This window comes from Lycorma delicatula, chromosome 9, assembly GCF_047948215.1.
Source record: "Lycorma delicatula isolate Av1 chromosome 9, ASM4794821v1, whole genome shotgun sequence".
Lineage (NCBI taxonomy): Eukaryota > Metazoa > Arthropoda > Insecta > Hemiptera > Fulgoridae > Lycorma > Lycorma delicatula.
Genome location: NC_134463.1, coordinates 84,250,326 through 84,258,434, shown reverse-complemented (window position 1 = coordinate 84,258,434; position 8,109 = coordinate 84,250,326).

Below are 8,109 nucleotides of genomic sequence, written 5' to 3'. Positions count from 1 at the left end.
AAAATTTCCAGAAAGTGGAATAACAGTTATCTTTCATGAAAAGATCATTTACATCAGCACTAATGAAGCAAAATTAATTCATCAGAAGGTTAATGTGATAAAATAATACTCACAAGCCTTTTAGAAAACTATAATACTTATAAAATGTTTATCATACATAAACAAACATGTTGATGGAACATTAGATAATGGAGAACATCAGTACACATACCTAGAAGCAAAGCACCAAGGATACGGATAATTATTAATGGGGTGTTGCACAGGCTCTACATGGGGGATGCTTTTCTTAATATTAAGTAGCTTTGACTCAAAGTCATGCGCAGTAAACCATAACCAGATGGTGACATCTCATACCTTGTTTTCTTGGACCAAGCACTCCAAAGAGTGCCCTCTTGTTTTATTTTATAAACTTATCGTCTGGGATATCATTCCATTTCTAAGTTGTAGAGAGTATATGATTTTTTACATGAGAGTCATCCAACAGTAACAGAATATAACTGAGATTTCAATTTGTTCATCACTTTTGCTACTTCATCAACCAAGAAATTGGTCTTTAATCCCGCAATGATCTGATATTCTTAGAACTATGAATTCCACATCAAGTAAACATAGTTTGCAAATTGACTGCAAGATTCCCAAAATGATGACGCACATCTTTGGTGGTCACAAGTGCCAGGTTTGGACAAAAATGGGTACATATAGTAACTGGTAATGTTGCAGTTTGAAGCTTGATATGATAGGACACTAGCAAATTGTTATACCAATGAAGTGCAAAAAAAAGAAGTTTGAAAAAAGAACCTGATCACAAAGGTGAATGCAGGTCCTACTACCGTGCAGTCGAACTGAGACTACACTTCATTTACACTCATACATACCATACTCATTGACCTTCTGAAGTAATACCTGACTGGTAATTCCTGGAGGTTAAACAGGAAAAAGAAAGGTCCTACTGACAGATGATACAGTTTTAGAACATTGATAATAGGTAGGTGGTCAGTAAACATTTGAAAAACTTAGGAAAATAGAAAAGATGAAAGTCTTTTTCCTTAAAAAAGAGACTTGAAATAAAAAAGAGACTTTAAGAGAGTTAAAATGATCAAAAATAGAGATTTATTATGAAATCACAAAACTAAGTGCTCCTTACGCTGATGAACATAATTTTTGTTTCTTAATATGCGATTATTATTTTAATCTGTTTTGTTGATGGTGAAAACGAATATGAACTCAGAATCTTTAAATCAAACACCATTTTTGGGTAAAACATTTTTTTTTCCCTCCCAATAACAAGCTAGGACTAATAAAATATTTTGTAAAAGCAATGAAGAAGGATAGTCCCGGATATTTCTACATTCAGGAAGAAATTTCCAAATAGAAATGAAAGAATATTTGTTGGTCCTCAAATAAGAGAGTTGGTGAAATATGATGTACTTAACTCAATGTTAAATAATGTAGAAAGTGCTGCTTGGGCTTCCTTTAAAGACGTTTGCAAACATTATTTCGGCAAAAAAATATCCGACAATTACCAGGATATTGCTAATCAACTTCTTACTTCATATAGAGCTAAGGAATGTAATATCTATGAAAATTCATTTCCTAGACTCAAATCTGGATTTTTTCCCGAACAACCTCGGAGAAGTAAGAGACGAATACGGTGAACCTTTCGTTGATGGGAAGCAGTTATAAAGGGAAATGGAATACTAACATGGTGGCAGATTACTGTTGGACAATTAATTCGGGATGTGTCTGAGGCTATTTATAAAAGCGAAATCATTCTAATACAGGTATGGGCATCCAAAATTATAAATAGTAAAAATAGTATTTTAACCTTTTTTTGAATCGTAATTTATTCAAAACTAAGGGTAATAGAACAAATGTGTATACAGATCTGAAATGTAAGAAAAAAAGCGATTCAAGAAATGGTATTATCACACTTAAAGAAAAACTGAAAATTTTTTTTGTCTATCAGTGTTAAATAACTTCTATCAAAAAGGAAACCACAGAAAAATTAAACGGACAACAGATATTCGAACTACAGTATCTCAGATTACACCTAACATTCACCACCCCTTTTACTTTTCTAAGTAACTATCTATCAAAATTGAAAAGCCGATAATAATAAAAAGAATTTCACTTTTTTATATAACATATTCACTCCTCAGTATCACAAATTACAACACCTCTCTATGATTTTTTTAAGTAACTATCTATCAAAATTGGAACAATTCTATAACAATTAAAACCAATGAGTAAAAATTTTCACTATTCAGTACTACAGATTAGAGCTACTATTCACCGCCCTCATGATTACTTAAGTAAGAAGCTATCTGAATAGGAAATCGGATAAACATTAAACCAATAACATGATATATTAACTCTTCAGTATCTCAGATTACACCAAACATTCACCGCTCTCTATGATTTTTTTTTAATTAATTATTTATCAGAAATGGAAAGCCGAGAAAAATTAAACCAATAGTTGTAATTTGACATACCTCAAATATTTGAGGTGACATATTGTCACCTCAGTATGTCAAATTACAATTAATATTCACCGCCATCTATAATTTTTTTTAAATAACTATCTATAAGAATTGGAAAGCAGATAACAATTAAACCAATGACAACGCACATTACCGTTTCAGTATCTGATTACAACCCAGCATTCACCGCTCTCTAGGATTTTTTTAAGTAACTGTTCATCAGAATTGGAAGCCCATAAATATTAAACCAATTTTAACACATATTCATTCCTCAGTATCTCAAATTACAACTAACATTCACCGCTTTCTATGATTTATTTAAGTAACTATCTGTCGGAATTGGAAAGTCGATAATAATTGAACCAATTACTAGAGATTTTCACTTCTCAGTACTACAGATTATAGCTACTATTCACCGCCCTTACAATTAGTTAAGTAAGTAGCTATCTGAAAAGGAAAATCGATAGAAATTAAACCTATGACATCACATATTCACTCATCATTATCTCAGAATAAACCTAGCATTTACTGTCCTCTACTATTTTTTTAAGTAACTATTTATCAGAATTGGAAAGCCGAGAAAAATTAAACCAAAGACAACACGTATTGTATTAGTATGATGATTTTTTACATTCAAGATCAGGCGGATTAGTCCTGAGCCAAGGTCACTGATCTTGAATGTGAACAGGTTATTCAAACACTTTAAAGAATTCACTGAGGTCTCTTTTCACGAGTTGACTGCCACTTTTCAGTTAAATTCTCACCACGCAAGCGTCTCTCTAATGCAAAAAGCATACCATAGCCAGACTGTTTTTTCCCCAAGGTTCAGAAAAAGATTCGGCCGAATTTTAAAAATAATATTTCGAAAACGGTGCGTCCTAGCTCAATTCTAACGCGATTTTGAAATGCTTTACCGAAAAGGTACTTTCCGATTTTATGAATCGATTGCTGATACTTTCATCCGAATTTAAAATTTCTCAGTTAACAGTTTTAATCACTTTTAAATTAATTTAAAAAATCGGACATCATTACTTTCAGCGAAAGAGGGATCGACGCATTAAAAGATTGATTCAGAACCCGAGTAACCTATATAATATATTAAAGAAGATTGATCCAGTACACGAGTAAATTATTCATTACATTAAAAAAGATTCTGTCAAATTTTAAAAATAGGGCATATCTCGAAAATGGTGCGTCCTAGCCCAATTCTAACGCGATATTTATGGCTTAATCAAAGGTATTTTCCAAATTTTTGAATGGATTGGCACTACTTTCATCCGGCCAAGTCCACCCGTTCTCGAGTTACGCCCTTTTAACAAATTTTTTTTTTTTAATTGGTGCTGAAATAATTGAAAATGTGCTCGGTTAACAGTTTTAATCACTAAATTAATTTTAAAAATCTGACATCGTTACTTTCAGCGAAAGCAAAAATAATTAAAATTTCTACTTATGAAGTTGTTTAATTACTTTGCCGGTTAACGGCGAGTAAGCCATTACATTTTCATATATTAATAAACAATATGGTTTAAAAATCAATTCAACTTCAATATTAATTTTCAAATCAATAACACCCATTTTTATTGATTCATCCTGTCGTGAACAATCAATCACGTACAAGGGATATTTGTTTTTATAATCCGAAAACGTATATGGCGAATCGGTCAATTTAAAATACAATTGTTTAAAATCGACAAACATTTTGTACATCAAAATCCGATCACTCTCTAAATGATCGGTTTCGCCGAAAGTAGTGATGACCAAGCATCATAATAATATTTATTCAATCATAGTGTCATTAATCATCACAACAATAAACAAAATAAACAATTTACAACCTCCATCACCCATCATCCAGCTTTCGCTGAAAGTAAATATGCACAATTTAAAAATAAATTTAAAAATAATCAAAACTTGTTAACTGAACACATTTTAATTTTATTTCATCATCAAATACTAAAATATTGTGTGTGAGAATAAATTTTTTTCATTAAATTTTAAAATACTAGTTGCTTCAACTGGTAATAAATCTACATCTTTATTCACCACAGAACCAATAATATCACGTCCTTTTTTCTTGTTCATGTCTATATATTTCAATATAAATAAATGATTGATTCTGCGGTTTTTAACTAGAAAGAAATCGAATCATTTGGTGGATGGAATTCCAACCACCAAAATATTTCACAATAAAACAGATTATTTCATAGTTTTAGTCGGCTCAATGTACAATAAATTTTACAAAATGATAATATTTTTTACAAGACGATGAAATTTTATTTATTTATTTTACCTTGTTTACACCCACTGTCTTTTAATTTTTTTTAAATTTACCACTACAGTGTTTGGCCCATCGGAATTCCGAGGAGCCAAAGTTTCTGCATAAATAGTGTTTGCCCCATCGGTTAATTCTTTAGTTTCTATATTTTGAATCCAATTTCTAAATCGTTTCCCATATAGGCGATTCTTCGTATATGAGGAATCGCTTATTATTGTTTAAAATGTTAATTTTAAATATTATATAAAATTGCAAAAATGTAATTGAAAAGTTTAAGTTTAACCAGAAATTACTAAATCTAATGGATATTGTACCCTTTGGATTCACTTCATATAGGATATTTTGTTGGGTGGAATTCCAGCCGACTAATTTTTGTAAATAATAATCTCAATTAATTCTTGTATTGGTTATAATTTTAGTAAACGAGTTTATATGAATTATTTTGCTCACGTGAATCTGCGAGACCAAAATACTCTAAGAATTTTTTTTGTAGATTCTTTTATTACAAAATAAATACCAGAAATTACAAAATCTAGTGGATTTGTAACCTTTGAAATGATTTTATATCAATTATTTTGGTAGTGAAGATGAATTGAAAAAAAAGAAAAGAAACTAGTTTAAATGTATTGTGTATTTGCATTAATAAATAATTTTTAAAATATTGGAATAACCTTTTTTACAATTCTAAGCATCAATACCACATGTATATTCTACATCATGGTAATTATGACCATTACAAAACTACATCATTGTAATAATATTCTATTACTTGTACCAATAACAATACATATTCACTCTTCAATATCTTTGATTATGCCTAACAATCGCCGCCAGCTATGATTTTTTTAAGTAACTATCATAACTGGAAAGCTGATAACAATTAAACCAATGACAATACATATTCACTCTTCATTACTTAAGTAAGTAGCTATCTGAATAATAGGAAAACGAATAAAAATTAAACCAATGACATGATATATTCACTCAGATTACATCTAGCATTAACCACCCCCTATGATTATTTTAAGTAACTATTTAACAGAATTGGAAAGCTGTGAAAAATTAAACCAATGACAACAGATATTCACTCTTCAACATCTTTGGTTACACCTAACATTCACCGACCTCTATGATTTTTTTTTTAAGTAACTATTTATCAGGATTTGAATGCCTATAAAAAATTAAACCAATGACAACACAAATTGTCTCTTCAGTATCAGAGATTACAGTTAACATTCACCGCCCACTATGATTTTTTTAAAATAACTATTTATTAGAATTGGAAAGCCGAGAAAAATTAAACCATCGGCAATACATATTCACTCCTCAGTATCTCAAATTACAACAAACATTCAATGCCCTCAATGAATATTTTTAAGTAACTATCTATCAAATTGGAAAGGTGATAACAACTAAATCAGTGACAACACATATTCACCCATCAGTATCTCAGATTACATCTAGCATTCACCGCTCTCTATGATTTTTTTTATGTTAACTATTTATCAGAATTGGAAAGCCCATAAAAATTAAACTAATGGCAACGCATATTAACCCTTCACGATCTCAGATTACATCTAATATTCACAGCTCTCTCTGACTTTTTTAAAAATAACAATCTATCTGAATTGGAAAGCTGATAACAATTAAACCAGTGACAATACATATTAACTCTTCAGTATCTGAGATTACACCTAACATTCACTGACACCAAGGATTCCACTGATGAACACAATTTTTGTTTTTTAACATGCGATACATCATTTTAGTTTCATTTTTGATGGTGAAAACGAATGTGACTCATAATCTTTCTATCATCCATCCTTTTTTGAAAAATTTTTATATTGTAATTAAATTTTTTTTTTTTTTCATTTTTCAAGGTATAATTAGCATTTTAAGCGCTCCTATACTGTATATTGTTTGGTCATTTTTTTATTGTTTAACTTTGCTAACATAATTTGTCAGTTATAGATAAGCAATACTAGACCAGGATATAAATCAAATCATTTCACATATTATAACGTTTAATCTAATTTTGAAGAGTAAGCCTTCATGAACAAGATTAATCGTGTCTGTGCAGGTCAAAACACGTAGCTGAAAACATAGCTATGTTGTTTGTATTAAGCACTAAATTTGGGAATTAATTAATTTTCTTCAGTCTTATTGCTGTCTTAAGTTTGTTAACAATGCAGTGTCATAATGCCTCGAAATTCTGTAAATGATGTGGATGCCTTTTTTAATGTATGTGGTGAGTTTACCATAAAATCAAATTCAAAAAGCATTACACCTTTAATTAAAAACATATCATTTATACTTTCATTGCAAAATTGGTGATCAGGATAAGGCGTGCCCTCCTCTTAGTATGCACTAACTCTTCTGTACATTTAAACGAATTGCTGAAAGGTACACGGAAGGGTTTGCCATTTGGTGTACCTATGGTTTGGCGTGAACGAAAGGATCATAATTGTTACTTTTGTTTAACAAGTGTGTCTGGAATTTCTAAAACATTTAAACATACTGTAAAATATCCTTCATTGCAATCTGCAAACAATCCTGTACTTCATAATGAAATTATTCCAGTTCCTGAGCCATCTGTGAATGTATGTTTCGGAAGCAACAATGAAGAATCAGGCAGTACTGAAGAAGACAATGATTTTGATTTTGAATTATCTTCCAATAAGCCACATCTTAAATCACAAGGTGAATTAAATAACTTGGTTAGGCATTTAAATTTATCAAAAAATCAAGCTGAACTGTTTGGATCAAGACTGCAAAGATGGAATTTACTTTTAAAAAAATACAAAAATTTTGGGCTTTCGAAGACAACAAAAAGAACTGTCAGTACTTTATTGATGAACATAATTTGTTTTATTGCACAAATATTGATGAACTTATGTTGCACTTAGGAAAAGTTCATAAACCTGAGTATTGGCGCCTTTTCAGAGATTTGTCCAAGAATATATTAAAGAGTTCTACTACACAATTTTAACTAATATTCTTCGATACCAATCGCTTATGGTATTAATTTGAAAGACTCATTTGACATGATGAAAGAAGTTCTTGAAAAAATAATTTATAAAAAACATGACTGGAACATATGCAGTGATTTGAAAGTTATAGCTAGAGTTTTGTTAGGCATGCAGTTAGTCTATACTAAGTACATGTGTTTTCTTTGCGAATGGACAGCCGAGCTAGGGATAAACATTAGGTTACCAAAGAGTGGAAGAAACGAGAAAACAACTTGAAATGGGAAAAATATTATTCATAAGCCCTTAGTTGAACACAAAATAATATTTTTATCCCCTCTCTATATCAAGCTAGGACTATTGAAAAATTTTGTAAAAGCAATGAAGA